Below are 26,076 nucleotides of genomic sequence, written 5' to 3'. Positions count from 1 at the left end.
TTTCAAAAGGGAAGCCAATTCAACACGGAGATTTCAGGCCACTCCCCACTAACTCTGTTCAGACTGTATTTTTGGTAAGTGCCCCATTCGAAGATTATGCTCTGGTGCATTTTGGAGACAGGATTTTAAGGCAAGGCAGCATATCTCAACTTTGAACCGTTAAGCATGGGTTAAATATTTTAAATCTCAATAGTCAATGTTATTCCCTCATTTCCAGGTTTCTAAGGCATGACTCTGTGTGTGTATGTGTGTGTGGTGCATGTGGGAGTGTGTGGGTGTGTGAAGTGGGTGTTGGAGGCCTGAGAGGAGAAAGAACAGACCACATTCACTGCCACAACTGCCTAGAATGAGTACCCTGAAAATCAAGACTCTCATTCGTCCTAGAAATGTAAGACTCGTTTCTGAGGGAGGTAATGAAGAAAAGCTTTGAACTAGCCCTTCTTAAAAGAATTGTCTTTTCAATTGCTATCTCTTTGCCTCCTCATCTAGGTTTCTACTCATTACCAGGTTCCTGCGATTAGTTGTCATTAAGTTGAGCCTTCCCCAATACAAGTCTCATAATTAAGTTCAAAGAACAATATTGTTTTTCAAAAAAATTACATACTTTAAATACAGTAAAGTTAGGACACTGCCCATACACATGTATTTTATTTTTGTGTAGATAAGTTGGTCTGCTGAACCAATGAGTTAAATTAATTTTAAAAGTAATGAGAATAATAATAATAATAATAATAAGATCATAGTCTGCCTTTAACTCTCACTTGAAAAGCTCTACTCAAATTAAAGGTATTAGCTGTGGCACTTGCAAAACAAACCCCAACTGGTCCATCTTTGTGTTGGAAAATACAGGCATTTCCAACATGGAAATGTTCCATTTCCAAAAGGGAAAAATAACAGGCAATAATTTATTAGGAGCCCATTCAGTCAGGGGCAGACCCAGAAATCAAATGCAACTGCCAAAATGTCTATGTGGCCTTATGCATTATTTTCTCTTACCTTGGGGGGAAAGGCAGGAGAAGCAGGGAGACCTGTGTTTGAATTCATACTCTGCCACTTAGTTGAGGTTCGGTCACCTGCAAATTATGGATAACCATTCCTACCTAAACTTTTGAAGAAGTTTAAGTGGGATAACAATTAGTAAACATCTGCCTGTGATAATAAAAGTTAGTACATTTCCTGTTTTCTCTGCCCCCTTCTTGTGTTCTAATACTAACACTGTTCACACCTTAAACACCGCTTCACAAAATGTATTCACTCAAAATAAAAAGACTTCAAAATTTTCGGCACCTTCACATAATAACATAAGATTATATATTTTATTTCACACAATATTTTCTTTAAATAAATACACATGTTTTCCTTTACTCCCTTTTTTTAATTTTTTTTTCAAGTTTATTTATTTTTTAGACAGAGGAGACAGACCATGAACGGGGAAGGGTCAGAGAGAGAGGGAGACACAGAATCTGAAACAGGCTCCAGGCTCTGAGCTGTCAGCCCAATACAGGGCTCGAACTCACAGACCGCGAGATCATGACTTGAGCTGAAGTCGGATGCTTAACCGACTGAGCCAACCAGGCGCCCCTCCTTTACTACCTTCAAGCAATAATAGATGTGAAATCATGGGTTTAAAATTTAGCTGTATTGTAATACAAATTAACATAAATATAAAATTATTTTAAAAACGTACCCATCCAAGACTGGGGTACAAGCACCATAGCTCAGCAAGCTTTGGTGGGAAATGATTAAGTCTCCTTGTCAATGGAAAGGATTCTGCTCCTTCTGCTAATGGCCTGTCCTTGTGACCTAGGAATGGATGCTACTAAGTCTATCGCATACATTTACTATGGCCACAAAACAACATTGAAGACCCAGAATTAAGCCATTAAATAGGTCCCAAGAATATGTCAAAGCTTCCAGATAACTATACTTTCTAACTAAATGCACCTGGTTTTAACATACGTTGAACAGTATATATGAAGGCATTTTGGCCCTGTGGCTTATCTGTGTGAAAAAATACAAGTACCCCTATAGCAAATCCATAATCATACTCATCAGCTCCAAAACACAAAATACTAAGAAAGCTCATTATATGTTAGTAGAAAGCACAATTTTTTTTAAGCCTTAAGCTAGAAGTTTTCTAGGCCAGAGGCACATTCAAAGATGTCTACCAGCATATTGCTTGGAATATTAATATGAAATATAAATTTAGAAATTTTAGTACATTATATAAATAATTCTCGTTCTGTGTTCAAGATGACTAGGTATATTTGATTTTAGAAAGAGAGAGAATGAGAGCAAGCCAGAGGGGCAAAGGGAGAGAGAGAGATAGAGAGAGAATCTTAAGCAGGCTCCGCATTCAGCCCAAAGCCCGAAGCGGGGCTTGATGTGACCCTGGGATCGTGACCTGAGCCAAAACCAAGAGGCCAATGCTCAATTGACTGGGCCACCAAAGCATGTTTTAAATATCCTGGTTGAGTTACAACAAGATCTGGTACAACTTAGCACAGCCAGAATAATCAGAAGAGAAAACCCTTTAAATAAGAGGGACAAAAGAATACAGTGGGTTTGATGGCCTTTGGTATTCGGCATTCTCTGAGAAGAACCAGAAGCCAAGGCACAGCTTCTTGTAAGTGGATTACAGGGAAATCTTTGAGTTAGAAGCTGCCATTAAGGTGATTGCTGATGCCTTCAGGTAGGAGGTATGAGGACTACGATCTGATCTTCTAAAGTGTGCAAAATTCTGGCACTGCAAAACTCCTTTGGAAAATAAGTTAACAGTTCACAATAAATGTATGATACCCTAATATTTTCAGAATGAGAATTTTTTTTTCATGAATAGGAAACCTAATTTCATATTTAGACATAAAAATCGATCTCATTTTGAAAAAAGTCAAACATGAAAACTAGGCTCAAGGAATTCCTTGGGACATGCCTGTGTTCCCTTTTTAATCAATTCCTGAACTGTGCCATTTTAATTGTGGAATAGAAATCAATTCCATTTGACATAGTGACACTCAACACACTGCTGGAAAATCTGCCAGCATGGACTTTTTCAAGCTAGATCCAGTGTAGCCAAGAAAAACCAGGCATCTACAAATTCTAACCAAGAACATGAGGAAAAGTAGAAAAATGTGTGCCATTTCAACACATTCTCTGTGTGACAGGAACCAACATTATTATTCTTTCTTTCAACACAATTCCATGTGCATAAAAATAAAATGTAAACACAGCTGTACGCTGTTCATTTAACAGATGTATTTCTGAGAAGATGTTAATCAAATATTTTAATAGAGAATTATATTTTACATACACTAGGGCAGTAGGACATTGGTTCCCTGATTTTTATTTTATTTTATTTTTGGTTCCCTGCTTTTTAGATTTTAATAACAAGTATATTTCTTTAAAATGTTTTAAAAAATGAAATTGGAATAAAACACACAAAAAATAAAATATATAAATTTTAAAACTTGCAAAAATATAATCTCATAATGAAGACGAATACTTCCCAAGAAGATATTTGGTAACCAACCTATCTAAATCAAAAGATGTTTTCAATTTTTGAATGGACAAAAAAAAAAAAAAAAAAAAATATATATATATATATATATATATATATATATATATGAATTGTAGGATTTGACAGAGGTAATGAATTATTTTTTTAACTACTAAATCATCAAACTGCTTGAAGTGAACACATTTTAAACATGGCTTAATTAACTTCCAAGCATTGTAAATGACTTCTCAGTCTTTGAAATAAATATTATTAATACTTTTTAACTTCTTATTTTGAAATAATTATAGAATCACAGGAAGTTGCAAAAAAAGGTATAGGAAGATTCTGTGCAGCCTTCACCCAGCCTACCCCAACATTAACATCTTAAATAACTTCAGTACAGTATTAAAACAAGGTAATTGACATTGGAACAAACTATAGAGGGGCGCTTGGGGGGCTCAGTTGGTTAAGCATCCTACTCCAGTTCAGGTTATGATCTCACAGTTCGTGGGTTCAAGCCCCGCATTGGGTTCTGTACTGACAGTTCAGAGCCTGGATCCTGCTTCGGATTCTGTGTCTCCCTCTCTCTCTGCCCCTTCCCCACTCTTACTCTGTCTCTCTCTCTCTTTCTCTCTCTCTCTCTCAAAAATAAACACTAAAAAAACAAACTATAGAGCTTATTCAGATTTTACCAGTTATACATGCATTCCTGTATATGCATGTGTGTGTTTAGTTCTATGCAATTTTATCATGGGTGGTTCATGTTTCCATCACTACAGTCAAGATATAAAACAGTGCCATCATCACATAACTCCCGTGTTCTACCCCTTTATAGCCACATCCACCCCCCCCCCATCCCTAACTCATGGCAACTACTAATCTGGTCTCCCTTTCTAATTATGTCATTTAACAAATATTATATAAATAGAACCATACAGTATGTAACATTTTGAGATTGGCTTTTTTCACTTAGCATAATTTCCTTGAGGTTCATGCAAATTATTTATCAGCAGCCCATTTCTTTTTATTGCTGATTACTATTCCATGGTATGGATGTTTAAGCATTCACCCACTGCAAGACATTTGGTAAATTTCCAGGGGTTGGCTATTATAGCTGCCAAGAGCGTTCACATACAAATTTCTGTGAAAATACGTTTTCATACCCATGAATACAATAGACGACTATATCGTAAGTCCATTATTTAGTTTAAAGAATTGCCAAAATATTTCCAGAGTGTCTGTTTCATCCATAAACCCCCGCAGCAACGTATGGGCGATCCTGTTACTACACGATGCACCAGAGCACTTGTATCATCACTATTTGTCATTCTGAGGGGAATGTGGTGGCATCGCATGTGGTTTTCAAATGTATTTCTCTAATGGCTGATGATAAACATCTTTTCATGTGCTTACTTCCCATCTTTATAACCTCTTTGGTGAAACATTTGTACATATCTTTTGCCCATTTTATAAATGGATTGCTGAAATTTAAGAGAGATAATTATTTTAAAACTAATTTATATAATCTAGATACAAATCTTTTGCCAGATATGTATTTCCTCCCTATCTGTGGATCTGTGGCTTGTCTTTTCATTTTCTTAAGAGGCTTTCATAGAGCCAAAGATTTAATTTTGATGAAGTTCAATTTCTCTACTATGTTTTTAAGGATACCTTTTTTTTTCATATTTACTACATAATGCACATTTTTCAGTTATGCTTTAAGTGTGGAGCATTGTCTTTCAGTAAATCTTTTGAATTTTGTATTTCAGTGGTTAACTTTAAATACCTTGTAAATGTGATAGCTTTACAGAATTATTCCACAGGATAACCCCATATACTATAAACCCCAGGGATCATTTTTATTTCCTTTCATAAACCCCAACTGATTTATGAATATTGTTTTTGTTTCTCTCATCGCTCCATGGACCAGTGGAAGTTTTGCTATGTAAAGTGGCAGGTGCTGAGACCAGTCAGCCATAGGCAGCCCACGCTGCAGTATAAAGTCCATCAAATTAGAATTGGTTCAGATTACTGCTTTGCCAAAGTGATTCAGAGCTGTATTTCAGTATGGGAGCGAAAAGAAGAAAAAATATAATTTTATATAAGATGAAACTTTGAGAATCATTGGACAAGTGTGGAGAGAAGAGACCACCTCTTCTGTATCTAATATAAACTTGAAGTTCTTACTTGCTAAGGGGAAACTGTTCTAGCAGGACACAATCTCTCTAAACCAAACAAAGAACCCAGTTTATATCCCATTTAGGCAGAGTGAGAAGTTTAGAGATAGGCTAGTTTCCCAAAGTTAAGGGGATTGAGGCAATACTGTTGCAGGGAGTTGCATGACTGGTAGATAGGACTGAGTTAAAATCTGTTCTGTGATTACTTGCATGTGGTTTAGAACGAGAGCCAAAGGATCAGTGTGTCTCTTTTATAAACTTAGAAATAGGGTTTTTTGTAAAACAGTCTTTTTAAAAAAATCTCAGTCCCCATTCCACACCTACTGAATCAGGATCTCTCGTGGTGCCCAGATACAGCTGGCTAGTTAGGCAGACAGACATGCAGATACACATATATTGTGGGGGAGGGGGAGAAAGAGAAAGAGAGATAAAGAGAGAGAGAGAGAGGTATACCAGTAATGTACTTCCTGTTTAGAGTAGAGCGATATGAAACTGATTTGGTCTTGTGATATTTTGGAGACCACTGAAAACATCCAGAGAAGGAGCAAACTAAATGAGGAAACATAGAATCGAGGCTGCAATCTCTGTGGGCTTTGCTGGAGTCAGCAATGGCACCATGAGCATTAACTGGGATGATTCCCCCTGTGCACCCTCAAACACAAGACACCCTGTTCTTATCTTTAATTCTTTCTTTTTCCTCCATAAAGGGCCTGAATCATGGAGGAAGAAAATCCTCTCACCACCTTTGGCCCTCATTTATCCCTCAGAGAGAAGACATTCGAACACCATACGCTTAGTCACACACTTTGAGGTCAAAGTTCTTTTTGTTATTGCAAAATGAGAGAGTCTTTAGATAAATTACAGTAATTCGAGTTAGTTATTGAATCTTTTCCTAGACCAATCAGCTCATTCCATTGTGCCCTTCGGGACATTTGGTCCTATTAGAAGTTCAAATCTTTATGTTCTAATTAAATCGACCCTATTTTCAGCCATCTAAGCTGCATACCTAATTATCTGCTCACTTATATTTGACCCTGGAAACTTTTCCACTTAGTCACTCTTTTAAAAATGTCTAACTCGGTAATACATGTTAGTATTAAATCAAATATAAATCATTTTGTTAAAAAACAAATCAAGAGAAATGTCCTCTCTTTCCCCTCTCACAAATCATCTCTACAAAGGCAACAACTTCTAACTGGTTTTGGTTCTTCTTGTGGTTACTTCCATAGCTATTTTGTAAAATATGGGAGTGCCTGGGTGGCTCATTTGGGTTAAGCGATCCACTCCTGATTTTGGCTCAGGTCGTGAACTCGTGGTTTGTGAGTTTGAGCCCCACATCGGGCTCAGTACACTGACAGTGCTGAGCCTGCCGGGGATTCTGTCTCCCTCTCTCTGCCCTTCCCCCACTTGCTCTCTATCTCTCTTTCAAAATAATAAAATAAACCTTAAAATAAAAATAAACTTTAAAGAAAATAAAAAACAAAAATAAAAATATGATTACTTGATTAGCTTTCCAGGGCTGCTATAACAAATGTGCACAAACTAGGTGGCCGAAAAGTACAGAAATTCATTCTCTCACAGTTCTGTGGAGGCTAGAAGTCTGAAATCAAGGTGTCAACAGGTCCATGCTCCCGCTGGAGGCTCTAGGGATAGAATCATTCTTCGCTTCTTTCTACCTTCCAATTGCAACACTCTGATCTGCTGGCAAATTCTTAACCAATATTAAGATTTCTATCACCCACAAAACTCCTTATGTACATCTTGATGCTGATGGCTGCTGACTGATTGGGGTGGTAGGTGCTAGAGGTCAGGGTAACCGTGGCAATTTCCTAAAATTAGACAACAATGAAGCTTGCTGCATCAATAGACTCTTCTTTTCACAGTTCCTCTGTAGCATGTGATGCTGTGTGATGTCAGTTTACCCAGAGTAGATCTTCTTTCAAAATTGGACTCAATGTCCTCAAACCCTGCTGCTACTTTATCAAACAAGTCCATGTTTATATTCTGAATCCTTTGTGTCATTTCAATAATCTTCATAGCATCCCCTCCCTCAGGAGAAGGTTCTATTTCTTTGCTCATCCATAAGAAGGAACTCCTCATCCATTCAAGTTTGATCATGAGATTGCAGCAATTCAGTCCTATCTTTAGGATTCACATCTAATTCTCGTTCTCTTGCGATTTTCACCACATCTGCAGTCTTAAAAGTCTTGAAACTTCAATTTGTTTTTAAAAAAGTGCAGTATCTGTGAAGCACAGTAAGACAGAGCATAGTAAAATGAGATGTGCCTGTCATGGTTTCCTTTATGGGTCTACTTGTCTTCCAGGAATAAGAACAAGTAGCAATTTACTTTTTTCCAACCGGAAACCTCTGTCTTTTTTCCCCTCTTCCTTCTTTTGCTTTTCTTTAAAAGTAAACTCTTCCAAATTCCTCCAACTATGTTCCTCCTATATCGAGACCACCCATGTATACTCCTATGTAAAGTGTTTTCTTCATACAGAGATATTAGAGGTCTGGTTTTTTTTTTTTTTAATATTTATGTATTTTTGGGAGATAGAGAGACAGAGTGTGATCAGGGGAGAGGCAGAGAGAGAGGGAGACACAGAATGCAAAGCAGTCTCCAGGCTCTGAGCTGTCAGCACAGAGGCCAACACAGGGCTCAAATTCAGGGACCATGAGATCATGACCTGAGCTGAAGTCAGACACTTAACCGACTGAGCTATCCAGGCACCCCAAGATATTAGAGGTCTTTTCAGGGTTCATACACACAAATGTATACATGCTTACACTCTAAATTATTTATGGATTAGAGTTCTTTGCTGCATCCTGCTTTAAAGAAAAGTCCTTGAGGTATCTAATGTGTATTTGAGTTCTTATATTTCAAGTTAATATTTCTGAAAATACCAATGATCTAATAATTTAAGTGAAACCTAGTGTAATTTTTTGTTCAGTATCTTCAATTCAAAGGCAGATTAAAAAAAAACAGAAACAGGGGCGCCTGGGTGGCTCAGTTGGCTGAGCGTCCGACTTCAGCCCAGGTCATGATCTCGCGGTCCGTGAGTTCGAGCCCCGCATCGGGCTCTGTGCTGACAGCTCGGTGCCCAGAGCCTGTTTCAGATTCTGTCTCCCTCTCTCTGACCCTCCCCTGTTCATGCTCTGTCTCTCTCTGTCTCAAAAATAAATAAACATAAAAACAATTTTTAAAAAAACAGAAACAAATTTTATGCAGCATTAGCAAATTGAAACCACTTATGCAACATAGCATAATAACATGAAATAATAGTATTTCCAACTTTAGACACAGGAAAATGAAATTCTCTATCCTGTAAATAAAACATACCATAGATAAGATTCTAATATGTTCACTAGATTCTTAACTGTTTAAAGTTTCTGAGAAAAGATGTGGTTCTCCTCCTTTATTTTACCCATTAAAAATAAGTGAGTGTTGACATGAATTTCAGTAGATTTTTAGAGATTTAATCTAGTAGGACAGGAAAAGAATTTTATTGAGCCAAAAACAAAAAACAAAACAGAAACAAAAACAAAAACAACAACAAAAACAGTACTACTGAATACACTTCTGAGAGAACAGTACCAGACACAGTTGTAAACCATGATACTCTTCGTTCATACATGATTTTTTTTAATTAGGCAAATGAAATAATTTAGGGCCTAACAGGAATAATTGTATGACTATTAAGCCAGTTCTTTAATGTTATTTTTAATGTTTATTTATTTTGAGAGACAGAGAGTGACAGAGCATGAGCGAAGAAAGAGAGAGAGGGAGACACAGAATCAGAAGCAGGCTCCAGGGTCTGAGCTGTCAGTGCAGAGCGTTGCGGGGCTCAAACTCACTAACTGTGAGATCATGACCTGCCTGAGCCCAAGCTGGATGCTTAACTGACTGAGCCACCCAGACACCCGTAAGCCAGTTCTTCAGGGAAATTCTCAGTAGCATGTTTGGAGAGTTTGGCATCCTGCTCCCACCGACCATCATAAGGGTTTTGCATCTTTGTCTCATAATAAAGCTTATCCTTTCATCTTGACTTTGAAACTCAAATATTCAGTGATCATAAGGATTCAATGGGAGAAAAAATCCTTCTCCTATTTGTAGTATTTGCTTTCTTTCCTTTAAAACAAAGTTGATAGTCATACAGTGCAGAATGTAATGGCAGCCTAAGGGTTCATTGGCATTTAGAGTCATCATTTGTTCTCTTGATTTAAAATCATTCTCTTAAGTTATAAAAAAGTGTCCATGCCAGTGTTACCCCAGTCTATATCTTCTGCCTATTCACCACAAACGGTAAACCAAGGTGTCAACAAGCAACATTAAATATAATTAAAGCAATAAGAAAATCACAGCTCTTTACAAATAAGTGTGACCTATATCTGAATAAAAATCTGGTCACCAAACTGACTGCAAGCCAAGGCTTTGTTCTACAGTACCCTGCCTTAACCAGACCTGCCTTTCTCGAGCTTTGTTGAGCCACAGGCTCAGGCCTACCTAACTTTTGGGCTACTTACTACTAAAATACATAGGCTATACCAACCTGAGCTTGAAAGGTGTCCGTGGCATCTACTTCCGCAGTTTGCCTGGTCTACTTGACTGGCCTTGGTTTCCCACTGCAGCAGGGCCCTCTCTGGGGCTGGAGTCCTGGTGAACCACTAGTATACTTGTTTAATACCCTGAAACACTGTCTAGAAAAGCCTACTGATTCCTACCTCAAGGGCTTTTTATGTGGTTCTTAGTGTAAACTCCCTACTCTGAACAAAACACCAGGAGTGTTCACCTCTCTATAACAGTCACCATTTCCTAGAAAATTCTAGGAATGCTACTACCTCTCAGATCTTCCCCACACCATGGATTTTAATATCTACCTGGGTCAAGCTCTTTGCATATTTATTTGGACTCATGATCCCCTGATGGAGATACCATCTATAGCCACAGTGGATTCCAGAGACCAAATACATTCTATTCTCACTTTTTTCTTCCTCACTTCAGGAGAAACCAGGATGTCTGGTAGCCACAAACCCCTCAATTTATAGTGCTTTGGAACATACATTCTTAACTATGTAAATGGTTGAGATACTTTTGAAAAAGAGCTGTGTGGTATCCTCACCCTAGAAAAATGCACATATGAGCAGACGCTCAAAATTTGTTTCACATATTAAAGGGGACTAACAAACTCTCTAATATCCTCCCAGGCTTAAGAACCCCTGCTTTAGACTGAATGCTCTAAGGTTCAGATACATTTATATTTTCAGGTACATATAGACCCCTAATTCCAATTACCTTACGGAGTTGAATGCAGAAAAGCCTCGCCTTCTAAAAAAATTTACCTCATTTTCCTTAGGGTTAAATGTAAGAATAAACTTTTAGAAAAAAGTCAAAAGTCTACTTATAATATTTGATGCATTAACTTACTTACACATCTCTGTTTAAAATTACATTTTTAAATGAATAGATTTATTTTGGAATATTGCTCTTTTCCACTCTTTAATCTCATGAAGCAATTTGCTCACTTCTCCATATTTCCCTTCCACGCCATTTACATGCATCTTTTATCATCGTCACTTAGCTTCTTGTTGTCATCTACCAGTTTTAACATCCATCTGTTTTTCACTTCTGTTCAAATTTTTAAAATACAGTCGTTTTCATCCATATACGATGGAAACTATAACCCAAGCTATAAACCAAAACATTAAGCCTCGTTTCCACCCCATACACATTTATGTGACCTCTATGATAGACTCACTTGCTTTTTAAAGTGATCTTAATGTTTGTCCACACATATCAACACCTGCAATAGTGAGGTAATATCCCTAATAATAAAAAGCACATAGATGCATCAGATTCTTGAGTGGAGAAATTAATTGTTTCTAATATGTTTCTAATATGCATAGTCTAAGCTGTATTTTGATGTACAAATTAACTTTTAATTTTTTTTTTAAGTTTATTTATTTTTGAGACAGAGAGAGACAGAGCATGAACGGGGGAGGGTCAGAGAGAGAGGGAGACACAGAATCGGAAGCAGGCTCCAGATTCTGAGCCATCAGCCCAGAGCCCGACGCGGGGCTCGAACCCACGGACCGCGAGATCGTGACCTGAGCCGAAGTCGGACGCTTAACCGACTGAGCCACCCAGGCGCCCCACAAATTAACTTTTAGAAAGCTCTATAACGTGAGAGAATTTGTAATTACTTAAACATCAGGCAATTTTCATTTTTCTGAGGTATAATTTTTGGAAAGAAAAACACATTATATTAAGGTACATGAGAACAAAACATGTTACGTTGTAAAATTCAGTTAAAATTTCCTCACGTCAAACAGGTTGACATGCTTATTCCCAAAAAGAAGCTAAGACTTCTTGGGTGTGTCTTATGTAAAGTCGTTTTCTAGTAACAGTTCTCCCAATCTCCACCTTTTATAACTTTATTGGGAAAACAGCACAAATATCACTAAAAGAAGATAGAAAGATGATAGATAAATGGTAGATAGATACAGATATTCCTCACTCCATTATTTCCCATAATGATACATACTTCCCCCTTTATTGGTTCTTACTCATGTCCACTGTTAACTTCTATATGTACTTAGATATTTTGGGGGTTTTCTAACTGGATACCTCAAAATGTTTTATGAGCCAATATACTTTATTAAAATATTAATTTTTGCTTTATTTGTATTGCTGTAAAAGAATAACGAAAACAATAAAACTGCTTGTGTTTTGTGTTAAATCTTTCTTCTCTTTACCTGTTCCAAGAAGATAGCCAGGCAAGCAGATAACCTCAGGAGATGAAGATAACCTTCCTTTCTTGACACAAGCCTAAGTTCACGGGCTGTATCATGTTAGGAGAGAGGAATTTCAGAGGCCAGGGCCACATGGTAAGCCGGGGAAGCTGCCCTCAGCCCTGGGCCTCCCAGCCCTGGAACAACATTCTTATGCCCAAAAATGGACCATAAGCCATGGACGTGACTGATTTCAAGGCCTCATGACAGGTTGCCATCAAAGTATCTCAGAGGAAGGTAGATCTGAAGATCAGAGGAACCTCAGGGAATACACCACTCTATGTTAAGATGCCTTGGATCTTTGTGGAACCCCAGGGGAGAGACAGGCCCATTGATTTCCTGGAAACCTTGATGACTAAGGGTTTGACATCACATTACATTTGTCTTGAAGAATATAAAGAAATGTTTCCTTTTTACACATCCAACATTGCTTGGTTATTTACTACACCTATTATCTACATATCCTTCTCATTTTTTTTTTCTCTAGAATATCAAGTCCTAAACTTACATCTTTATTTTCGACATCCCTTTAAACAAACAAACAAACAAAAAAAAGGAACAAAAGCTTGTTTTTGTTTTTTTAATATTCATTTATTTTTGAGAGACAGAGTGTGAGTGGGGGAGGGGCAGAGAGAGAGGGAGACACAGAATCGGAAGCAGGCTCCAGGCTCTGAGCAAGTGTTCAGCACAGAGCCCGATGCAGGGCTCGAACCCACAAACTGCGAGATCATGACCTGAGCCGAAGTCAGACGCTTAACCGACTGAGCCACCCAGGCGCCCCAGGAACAAAGTTTTACAGTCTTTATAGTCTTACATTCCTTGATTTTCCATGTACCATGTTCTATGTTATCTCTCCCTCAAAATCTCCTTAGGACTCCTTAGGACTATTCATTCATCCTTATCATGAACATTAAAATAAATCTTATCATGAACAAAGCACTATGTTTATTGAGTTCTAAACCTAGGTTTTAGTGTGACTGCTCTACAGAATACAGTGTTGAATTAATAGCGTCATATTTTTCTGCTACTCTTTAATTATTTTTAGCGTTGTGAAATGCGGGGCAGGTTATATAGAGGTATAAACTAATACTTGACCATATAAAAAGAAAAATTCACTTTTGATCAATCATTTCATGGCATACGGCAGTGGACTCAAGTTGAACGGGGTGGTGGGGGAGGAGGGGGGATGGAGCATGTAAGAAAACATCACAGCTCATGAAGACAATACAAATACAACCTATCTGCTCTCCAGACCAGCCTAATGTGCTTTCACCATAACTGAGAGAAGATATTATTCTCTGATTGCAGTTTTGTGAGAGGTTTTTATAAACATTCAAAATGTAATGATTTATTTCATCGGATCACTATTATTTTTATTAATTTCATTTTTTACATGTATATATCAATGTAAAACATGTTTAGCCTGTAATTTTATTAAAGGCAGAAGTACATTTTTTAAATTTTTTTTTAATGTTTTTTTATTTATTTTTGAGACAGAGAGAGACAGAGCATGAGCATGGGAGGGGCAGAGAGAGAGCGAGACACAGAATCTGAAGCAGGCTCCAGGCTCTGAGCTGTCAGCACAGAGCCCGACGTGGGGCTCGAACTCACGAACTGTCAGATCATGACATGAGCTGAAGTCAGACGCTCAACCGACTGAGCCACCCAGGCACCCCGTGAAGTACATTTTTAATGTCTTATTCTGTCATAAGACTTCTGCTACAATATAAAGTCACCTTTCACATCCAGCCCTTTGCACAAAGGGAATCATTTCTGTTTTCATTCTTTTTAATTGAACTAGTTACAGTTGTCAGCATTTAAAAATAAGACATGTCAGATAAAAATCTAGCCATCCGGCTTCCTCGGACAAAAGAAAGATCTGATGTGACTAGACCCACTTTCTCCCATTTCTTCATTTACTCTACATGCCAACCATCTGCTTTTTTTTTTTTTTTTTCATACAGCCACTCGAAATCATGTACTTCATCCACTTCATTCAGAGTTACCTGCGTGGCTCCTGAAGACATTGGAGTTTGAAAATCTGGCTTAAATTTTCTTTGAGTAATCACAAATGGACTAGAATTCTGATATTTTATGAGATTCTTCTGTAATTTGTACCAAACAATGACAACCCATGTGGTATGCTTTTTTAGGGTAGCATTGCGGCGGGTGAATCAGGGCACTAAATATATCTATCTAAAATTACATCTCGTATGTCTTTGTACCAATAATTGTAACATGCTCTCTTGCTCAAAAATAAATCTCAGTGGTGGACATGGTACTTCAACATGGATAGATAATCACCTAACCTTTTTTGCCTAGTACACTTCACATTCTTTCCCTGGGAGTAATATGAAACCCTATGTCCCAGAAAGAAAGAATATGATGGAAAACAAGTATCTATATTATGACAAAATAGCAGTCACTAATGCTGATGAGATTACAGCTCAATATACAGGAAACAGAGAATGATCTGGACCCTGAGGTAAATTAAAGCCTTAAAGAAATTCATGTTCCTATTCCCTCCGAGAATACTTTCCATCACAGAATGAAAGGTACTAAAAGAAGCTGGCAGAATGAAATCTCTCTGCCTATGGGGTTTACTCAGAAGGGTACGAAGCCAAAGAGACCATCAGCCACAGTAAGCTGGACCTTCTCTGGCATGCTATCATTTCAAGAGCGGCCCCTGACAAAGGCACAGGCTTTTGCGCCCATTAGGCTCAGTGCGAAAGGTCTCCGATCACTTGCCAGCTGGCATAGTGGACCGTTATCTAAAGATGTGAACAGCCACAGCCCTGGCCTGGCTGTAACTGGAAACCAAAGCGACAATTAATTATGGATGGAATGTGGCCAGGCAAGGCTGCAATTGTAATCAAAGGAGACCACACTGAGGAAAAATAACATTTTATTCCGTCCTGGGTACCTCACAGATAGATTTATGACTACACTGCCAGTTGGAGATAAAGTAAAAATCAATCATATTATTCATATGAGTAAAATAAGCAAGTCCTGGTGAAACAAAAAACATGCTTCCTAGGATTATGTTGCAGATACTTCATTTATATCCAGCTTTATTGGGCAAAATCGCAGATCCTCAACTTTTTTTTTTTTTTTTAATGAAAGCTGAGAAATACATTATCAGCTGGCACTGTAATGAAAAGATCTGGGAACTTTTATATTCAAAGCCTGGATTGCAAAACGATATTACAATATTTCCTGCTTACTGCCTTGCTCATATTTTATCATAATAACTCTATTGCATTTTGAAATGTGGAGCCTGGAAGCTATAGAGTATCTACAGTCAACAAATAGAAAAGCCTTTTAATTATGTCCATGAATAATCAAAAAGAGGAAAAATAATGCTAATTCTGTGCAGTAAAAAAAGCTAAAGAACTTCTGTTTCTTTAGAAGCACAATTTAAATCTCAGTCTAGTTCTGTAAAGGAAGGATCATCATCAGATGAACATTCCCTGAAAGAGATGGTCTTTGTAACATTAACTTGCCGAGCTAAAGAGAGAAACTGCTGCAATAAACCACAGATTAATGGAGAAGAATATCTCATGGACTAGAATTAGTTTACAATCTAGCAATTTTTTTTATTAAAAAAAAAGCTATCTGTGGATGATGCAGTCAAGGTATGCACACACTCATTAGTAACAGAAGTGATACATTCTTCTTAAAAATCCCTTAGAATGTGACTGTTTTACATACGAGTTTAAGCAACCTTGGCATTTAAAATGAAAATGAAAATGTATACCAATCTAACCCCAAAACTTGTAAAGCATCTGGGCAACGGAGATCTTCAAATCAATCGCCTCAGAGGTTTTACATAGAAACGGGAGTCTGTCTGCCCAAATCCTCAATTCCGCCTCACCTTCTAGCCCTTTCTGTCTCTTGCCAAGCTATCTGTGCAGTGAGTGGGATGACTGGAGGGGAGCCAGGGGGTTCAGCAAAGGAAGAGGGAGATGCCATTATTCTGCAAAACTGTTCACTCACCATCCTCCTTCCCCTTCACAACCCCCTCACCTTCCACCCCCGACCCCCACTGCCAAAACCAGATTATGCAGGGAACTCAGCTTCTAGGGAATCACATTTAATAAGTGCTTAACCAGCAAGGGGTCTTCTTAAGAAATGGAACATGAGGCAAGATAATGGGAAAGGACATGGATTGGCGGTAAACAAACAAATCTACAAACCAAAAGCCGGGTCCTTGCCTTTGTGAGTCTTTGCCTTCCCCATTCTGCAGAGGGCTGCAGCTTGGGAGCCAGTTCTAATTCTAATTAAACAATAAATATTGCTATAATGGCAATGTTTTTTTTTTCAAAGGGTCTTTGTCTGTTTAGTGTGGCACTACTGATTTTGCCCTTTTTGGTTGCCTTACATTTGGCCACTTTAAAGGTATTTTTTTGCTTTGGTCCATTTGAACTCAAGATCAATTAACAAGTACAAAGAATTCTAGGAAGCAGATGCTTCAAAGATGGACTGAGAGAAGCACCATGTGGAATATCTTTTAAATATGAAGATTAGCAGGGCACCTGTGTGGCTCGGTTGGTTAAGCACCTGACTCTTGATTTGGCTCAGGTCATGATCTCACCATTCGTGGCACTGAGCCCCAAGTCAGGTTCTGCACTGACAACATGGAGCCTGCTTGGGATCCTGTCTCTTCCTCTCTCGGCCCCTCTCCTGTGCACATATGTGTTCTCTCTCTCATTCCCTCTCTCTCAAAATAAATAAACTTAAAAAAAAAAAAAGATGAAGACTAGAGTGCCCATTATCAATAGTATCCCCAAACTCCCTTGCCTATGTTAAGTGAAGCCCACGTAAAGGTGAATAAAGTTTCAATTTGTTTTCCTGCAAATTGAGTTCCTTCTTTTTCTGTAACAGAATGACAGAATATTGGGATGCAGTTACTTGTATGTTTTTCCTGATGTAAAAAGCAAGACTGAGAAACAGAATTTTCAAACTGCCAAGAAATGTATGAGTGTGTGTGTGTGTGTGTGTGTGTTGTAAAAGTATGAAGGGTGAAAAAAAGACCATCATGCTCAAATCAAGTCTCCTAATTTCCTTCATGATTCATCATTCTGTCTTGATTTTTATAGAAAATCTCTTCATCTCTCTTCACATTGGGTTTTGTCCTCAGCTACAGACTAATGTATATGATTCCCACCTGGGTGTATGAAATTCTTTTTTAGAGTCCCAGAACCTGTCACCGCCAGAAAGTCTCCTTTCCCTGCCCCCAGCAGCCACAATCAAATAGCTCACTTATCTATGAAGTGTCTCTACATTGGAGCTATATTGACATTCAGGTCATTGAATTTGTAGTTATTTCTGTGCATGTCAGCCCCCCAAAATCCCACCCTCCATTTCCCTACCCCACCCCGTTCCTAATTCTCAATGCCATTGAGATTTCTTTGAAGCCAGGAAACACATCTTATCTGCTTTGAGATCTGCAGCCTGACACCTAATAGGTCCCCAATATAGTTTGTCAAACTGGATCAAGTTTAAGAATTCAAAGTATATCTGAAGAACAATTTCTGTGTATACATAACCTCTTTTACTTTAGGTTGTTCCAACTTAGAAAATATATTTCAGAAGGCATTTTAATCTATCTAATCTTACTGTCCTTTCAATACAGTCTTATAACTACAGCCGTCTTATATGGGACCCCTAAACAATTAAATTCTTACATACTTAACTCAAAACTTTGTAAAGTATCTGGAGAACTACGATCTTGAAATCAACGGTGTAGGAAATGTCACATGGGAACCCAGGTCTCTGTTCTCTGCTCAAACCTTCTGTTCTCCTTAACCTTCTACTCCTTTCTATATATAAATTACTGACCTCTCAGCACAAGTGGGTGCCACGTGTGGAGAAGAGTCAGGAAATTCCATGCAAAAGAGGAGGGGGCTATTTTGTATGAAGTGCTGCACATACGTTATTTATTTAGCCTTAAAGTAGAAATATAAATACCCTTGTTTTACCTATAAAGAAACTTAAGTCTAAAGGTTTCCTGCCACAAACAACAAGGTTACAATTCTTTTTTTTTTTTTTTCCTTCTGATTTTAAAGACTGTCTCTTTCTTTGACTTTACACGGTAACTAAACCACTGCATATTGTTATTGTGTTGCTGTTTTTTAACTAGCGGGTGAAAAGTGCTTCTTGTTCTGTTAAGTACTTATTGAGTGCCCACGTGATAGACATGCATCTGATACACGAAATACATTTTTAAAAATCTGCATAAATAGTGCCGTAATCCCCAGAAACATACAGAAAAAAGAAAAAAGCAGAAACCTACAATTGCAAGCTAAATACCAAAGTTATTTCAGAGTGACAATTCCAAGGTAAAAGGAGAGAATCTCATCCATACACATTTAGGTCCCGAATTGTGACTTAAGACTTTATTTAGTAATTTATAAAGAAATTAATGCATAAAGAATATAAATTAATTTATAAAGAATATAAAGAATGATTTGGGTCATTATATTTCATCTATTTAAATCATTTTCACTTTCAAAGTTGGCAGAGTAACATTAGTAGTTCGATATGTTAAAACCGTATGTATTTCTTCTCACTAGCGTATGTTCATAGAGAATATTTCATTGAAAGAAGATTTTTATGTATTGTTTATATAATAAAACCTAATAGAAATCATACATGTGTCTATACTGTAGGTTCAGAGACTAATTCAAAACCACAAAACCCTTTGCTTTTAGCCGAACCTAAAACAGCCTCAGCCTTTGAGCTTGTCCTCTTACTGCTGTTTATCTTGCATAGAACATTCTTTTCTGCCTCCTTCCGTCATTTGACTACTTCTTGCTGGTTTTTCCCTCAGCTTAGAACAAACTTCCTCCCAGGGATGCTAAAATTCATGGATGCTCAAGACCTCTGTGGGTAGAATTGTAGCTCATTATAATCCGTTTCTTTTGTAACGCGATGTGTTTTATTTCATGCATGTAAAGTTTTTTCTCTCAGGAGGGGCTTATGCCACAAAAAAGGTTAAAGGAGTCCCTCCTTCAAATTCCCATCATGCCCTGGTCTCCTTCCTAAATCAAAACACTCACCTTTTGTTGTTTTGTTTTGTTTTGTTTTGTTTTGTTTTGTTTTGTTTTGTTTTGTTTTTGCCGCCACTGAAGGAAAGACGCTTCGAGGCAGGGAAACAACAGTATTCACACTGTATTCCTTCTACCCACATGCTGCTTGTACACAGAAAGGGAACAAGAGATATTTGTGGAAAGGAGAGATGAATTTTATCAACTCAAAGTGGTAAACCTGGCCATTTTATGACATGCAGTAGCCCCACTTGAAAGTTATAGATGAATAAAAATGGGAATATCAATTATGATTAAATGACATTTGATAGGACAAAAATCTTTCAAATACTGCAGGTCATGAAAAGAATAGATCATGACACGATTAACAGAGTAAAAGCCCCTGAAGGTGGCCTGCCTGACTCTGTGTTTTTCTAACTGCAGCCTGTAAGTTCTCTCCTACGTCACACCCGTTCTGGCCCTGGAGAGAATGAAGATAAGAGGCTAAATTTGTAGGGGGCACCTGCGTGGCTCAGTTGGTTAAGCGTCTGACTCTTGATTTCAGTACAGATCATGATCTTGTGGTTCGTGAGTTCAAGCCCTGTATCGGGCTCCACACTGGCAGAGCAGAGCCTGCTTGGGATTCTCTCTCTCCCTCCCTCTCTGCCCCTCCCCTTGCTCTTTCTGTTTCAAAAATAAATAAGTAAGCTTAAAAAAACAAAAAAAAAAGACCAGTTCTTTGTGACCACTGGCTTCACACTGGATAAGAATGTCCTTATGGCCCAGGGCAAAGCCTTGTCCCTGAACATAACCAGGTCTCCCTAAAACCCTGACTTTGCTTTCCTGACTTCAGATGACTCATTGCTATTTTTTTTTTAAGTTTATTTATTTTTGAGACAGAGAGAGACAGAGCATGAACAGAGGAGGGTCAGAGAGAGACGGAGACACAGAATCCAAAACAGGCTCCAGGCCCTGAGCTGTCAGCACAGAGCCCAACGCAGGGCTCAAACTCACGGACCACAAGATCATGACCTGAGCTGAAGCCGGATGCTCAACCAACTGAGCCATCCAGGCACCCCGCCTCATTGCTATTTAAGAAAACATATTTTACAATGAAAAGGAAGGAGAGAATGGGAGGAGAACTAATATTTATTATGCATGTTATATGTACAAATATACTACAGCTGTCAGGGATAGGTATAACTCTTTTCAAATTATTTTCAAATGGTAAATAATTTGCTTAACATCATGCAGCAATTAAATCAAAGAGCCTGGGGGCGCCTGGGTGGCTTGGTCGGTTAAGCGTCCAACTTCGGCTCAGGTCATGATCTCATGGTTGTGAGTTCGAGCCCCGCCTGGGCTCTGTGCTGACAGCTCAGGGTCTGGAGCCTGTTTCAGATTCTGTGTCTCCCTCTCTCTCTGCCCCTCCCCTGTTCATGCTCTGTCTCTTTCTGTCTCAAAAATAAATAAACGTTAAAAAAAAATTTTTTTTTAAATCAAAGAGCCTGAGTTAGACCCAAATGTGCTCACTGCAAAAGCTAAGTGCCTTTTCAGACTAGAATAGGGGGCTAGCTGCTGGGAGAATTAAAGTCATCAAAAGCAGATGGTTGTAAACCCATGTTGATGCCAACAGATGCAGTGATTCCCAAGTATGGGCTTGGGCTAGGACTGCTATCTTCCTCAGAAAATTTCTTTCTGATTATGTTAGCCCATGGTCCAAAAGGTTACAATAAGAATGAAAAAGAGGCAGAGGACCTATGTGCTGGACACACAGTAGGGACCTAATTAAAAATGGCTCCTCCCTCTGACATCTTATCTTACTAAGATCGGCCTTAATTTCCATGTGGTATACCTTCAAAACAATGGGTCCATCCTCCTGCCCCTTCCCATGCTACTGGTTTAGATGCTAGTTTCAAACAGAAGTGTTTGTTCACTCTTTTGCAATCCTTCATTTCATAGACTCTAATTCAACATTAACTGTTAGATACCTTGTTATTACATGTATGAAGAAAAAAATACTGCCTATTTAAGTATGACAAGTCAAATGTAGCATTCATCCCACTCCAAGCATGTAAAAAGAAATGTGAAAAATGTGCTCCTCAGAATCACTTCAAAACTGTGTCTATGGTAGTAATCTTCAGAGTTTGTCCTACCTTGGAACTGGGCTCTTGTACTCATGACAGTGAGTCCTTGACCTGGTCCACCCTGGAAAGTGTGAATTCCCAGACACTTCCAACAATCCAGTCTCCAGCTGCTAGGCAAAACAGCTTAGATGCCCTAAGATTGTCCTTGGAAGAGGGCTACAGGTGACAGCTGTCAGTGGCAAAACTGTTAGCAAAGAAGCTGGGGAATGGGGGCTCAGTCTCAGTAAAGGGGACCCAGGGTGATCCAGGAGGACAACCACAGCATTCACTGCTGGACATATTTAATGTATGACCAAGACAGGGAGGCTGGTTTCAATGTGTGGGCTGTGGAATAAGTCTACCATCATAAACGCATTTCATATATCCGAGATGAGCGTGACTATATTTTGATCTAAAACAATAATCGCTTCATGAAATATCAGAGAATTTTTAAACAACTCATGCTTTCATGGTTTCTACTGATATCAACTATATGTAATTTATTGTGACGTTTACAAATCAATTTTACTTTTTTCTAGTTTTAGTTTTTTCTAGCTTTTTAAAAAGTTTTTTCTAGATATTAATGGATATCCTCAACGAGAACTATATAAATATTCTGATTATAGGCAGGACAATCTTCTCGGTTGTCTTGATACAGTTCTAGGTTTAATAAGGTGATCTTGCTTCCTATAGATCAGCTAGTTTGTGTCATTGAACCCAAATCTAAGTACTCATTAAGATTCTGAGAATCTGCTGGGAACATTTTTGAACTTGAAAGATGTAGAAATGACCTATTTCTGTTCGTCACTAAAGGATATATGGGATTTGGCATCACAACCTCTATTATTAAAGATTCTCTTTCCTAGAACTATGTTACTGGGCATGACTAATAATAGGATAGCCTCAGGGCAGGGTGTAGCAAGACTAAACCAGGAGAATATGTGTTAGTTCCAAAGACCCAGAGTTCAATTAAATCCAAGAGGGAAAGACAGAACTAAGGGGCAAAGCCAAGGTCAATTATGGTGTCAAGCTAGAAGACGCCAACTAGTGAATGAATAAGTACCCTAGTTAATAGTCGTGGATAAAAGCCAGAAATAAATGAGGAAGCAGCAAATGGGGGTACAAGGAGGATACCCAGCTTAATTCTCGCAAAGAGTATCTTGCTAGCTTAGCCTTCCTTTCAAAACAGGACACTCTTCCTCTGTTGTACAAAGGTAAGAAGGGCATTTTGAAGGCACTGTGTGTGCAAGGATATGGCAATCTTTGTGCTTGATTGAAGCACCACATTGTCTCACATGAAGTCTGTAATTCCCATGTCTCTGAAAGACGGTGATTCAAAATCCTGTCAGTGTCATTTCATAGAATTACATTCCACCCAGTATACCAGAGTAACAGCCAATGTCTCTGGGGACCTCCAATTAAAGAGCTGAGAGCTATTTAAACTTTGATTTCGTGTAGTTTTTCTTTAGCTTTAATACCACTATTAAATAACATCTATTTAATAGCCCAAGGAAGAGTTTTTGAAAAGTGTTAATGAGAATGTAGCTCACTGTCATCTCACTTGCTCAATGACTCAATTATATGACATTTACTTATGCCCTTTGAATGACAACAGTCATGCCAGCTGCTGGCTGAAGGGGAATTTTCCAGCAGCACTTAAATAGACTGTTTATCTTCATTAGCTCTTTGTTAGAATTCACTCTGAACAGACGTGGAGGCTGTCATTCATCTCAAGCAGCCCTATCCCTGTCTTATATGGCTCTGATGTCTGCTTAGCAATTTCTTTTTTGGTTATTCGTTTGATGTTTCAAATTGTGATTGAAATTTTTTTTAATGTTTATTTATTTTTGAGACAGACAGACAGAATGCGAGAGGGGGAGGAGCAACGAGGAGGGGGCGGACACAGAATCTGAAGCAGGCTCCAGGCTCTGAGCTGTCACCACAGAGCCCAATGCAGGGCTCAAACCCACAAACCATGAGATCATGACCTGAGCCATAGCTGGACACCAAACCAACTGAGCCACTCAGGCGCCCCTAAAATTGTAATTTATAATATCAACACACTTTCATACATTCAATGCATTAATCCTTACCCAAATTTAATGTTTCTACATTTTTCTATCTTAAAATTATAACTACCATGAACGTGCGATTCATTTTTATTCTATAGTCTACTTGAAAAAGATAAGTAAAATAAATAGAATAAAGGTCTTATAACCAGGATTTATATCAAATCCAGATGCCTTTGTCGATGTGTTACAAAGGTAGTTCGTGAATTATTTCCTTGGCATGTGATGACAGTAAACTCTCAGCCGTGACGCTTGAACAATAGGATGGTGTAGTCACTTAACAATTTCCCTACATAACAGCCTTCATTTGCAATCTTTAAAAAATGCATAACACTAAATCTATACTGAGTAGTCATTTTTGATCATTTAAAGGATATATTTCTATTGCTGAAGAGAAAAATTACAAAAGTGACTAATAATAGAGATTACTACTAAAGCATGAAGGTTAACAGAGTATTCCACATGTGGTTGTATGAATTTTATACTTCAAAAGGGGTTTAACAAGTCCCCATGTTTACAGGATCTTTGAAGTGGTGTTAAGGTTGAGTCAGGTTCGAACAAATAAACAAGAAAATTGGTAAAAAAGAGAAGAAAAATCTATTTCCAGAGCTGCTGAGAAGTATATTAATCACATCATTTCCAAGGGGAATGCTTGGCCCATAAACCTCAGCACTGCTTTAAAGAACTCCTCCCCCACTGCCTACTAACAATTTTATTTATATTCCTAAATACCAAGGTACATTTGTAAAGGAAGCAATTTTAAATACTGGTCTGACTACTGTAACAAATGACAGAGATATTTTGTTAAGCTAGTTTTCCATAGCATAAAGTCAAGTAGACACTTGTTTCTAAATATATATTAAAATAAATAAATAAAAATAAATGCCTATTATTTATCATATGCTTACTATATTCGAGGAACCGCTAAGGGGCTACGTGAGTACTGCCCTTTAAATTGCTATGCAACTTGAAGGGTCTTTGAATTGGGTGTTCTCTCAGCCTGGAATGTTTTTCCCCAACTGAATAACTGTTCCTGGCTCTATTACAAGTTTTAGCCTTTCTTAACAATATATCAACGAGCAGAGCTCTCAACATTGTCCCTGTCATGTCAACGTGTTTATCTCTTTCAAAGCACTCTTCCAAATCTATAACTGATTTACTTATTTATTTGTTAACTTGTTATGCCTACCTTCCCGCTCATCCAATAGAATTTCTAGTAGGGCAGAAACTTTGTCTACCACAGCTCTGAATCCCTACCTTGGTACATCATAAACACTGACAAAGTATAAATTGAGTGAATATATGAATGTTTGATAAGCATTATTTCATTTAATCCTTCAAATAGTCCCACGTAATCATTTCAAAGGAATTAAGGTTCAAAGAGAGTAAGAATTTTGCCTGAGGTCATTTGAGCAGTCAGGCAGCACAAAGATTAAGCCATGCTCTTAATCTTTATGGATTGTTCACCTCTCAAACTAGTTTCACTTAACAATAGTATTGTCTTTGCAGCACCTGCACTAAAAACCTGAAGAATGGTTCCTTTCTTTTATACCCCCACGCGAACAATTGTTTCGTGTACCTAGCCTCCCCAGCCAGTTCTCTTCCCCATCCCTGTCTACACAGCCTTAGTTTTGGCCCTCATCATTTCTCGTCAACATGGCCCTTGGCCTCCCAACTGGTCTCCCTGCTATACATGACTTCCCTATCCTCAACACTTCTACCGGGATGACTGTACAGATTTAATACTCCTGTTAAAATCTCTCAGTGGCTTCCCCAACTTTAGGATAAAATTCACACTCCTTAGCTTTACAACCCCCTTGAACACCTGGCTTCTGTTATATCTTCTCATATTTACTTCTCTTACTCCCTACATTACTATGTTTGGTGCATGAAACATTGACATTCTTCTATGTCCTGTATTTTAAAATTTATTTTTAAATGTTTATTTATTTTTGAGAGAAAGAGAGAGTACAAGCAGGGAGGTGCAGAGACAGAGGGAGAGAGAGAATCCCAAGCAGGCTCTGTGCTGTCAGTTACAAAGCCCAAAGCAGGGCTGGAACTCACAAACCGCGAGATCATGACCTGAGCTGAAGTTGGACACTTAACCAACTGAGCCACCAGGCACGCCTATCCTGTATTTGTATATTTCCTCTTAATATGTTTCCCCCACTTGTTTGCCTGATTCACATCTATTTGCCCTTTACAACTCAGAACAAACATCATTTCTTAAAAGTTCATCCCAGATCTACTCCCCCTATTACCACCACCACTAAGCTGAGTATGCCCCTGCCCTGGCCTGCCATAGACCCCAGAATAAGCCTCAATACCATGACATTTCACAGCATGCAGTAGTTGTCACATTCTGTAGTTTTGTGGGTTTTTTTTTATTATTATTA

This window comes from Leopardus geoffroyi, chromosome A2 (assembly GCF_018350155.1).
Source record: "Leopardus geoffroyi isolate Oge1 chromosome A2, O.geoffroyi_Oge1_pat1.0, whole genome shotgun sequence".
Lineage (NCBI taxonomy): Eukaryota > Metazoa > Chordata > Mammalia > Carnivora > Felidae > Leopardus > Leopardus geoffroyi.
This window is presented reverse-complemented; position numbering follows the sequence as displayed.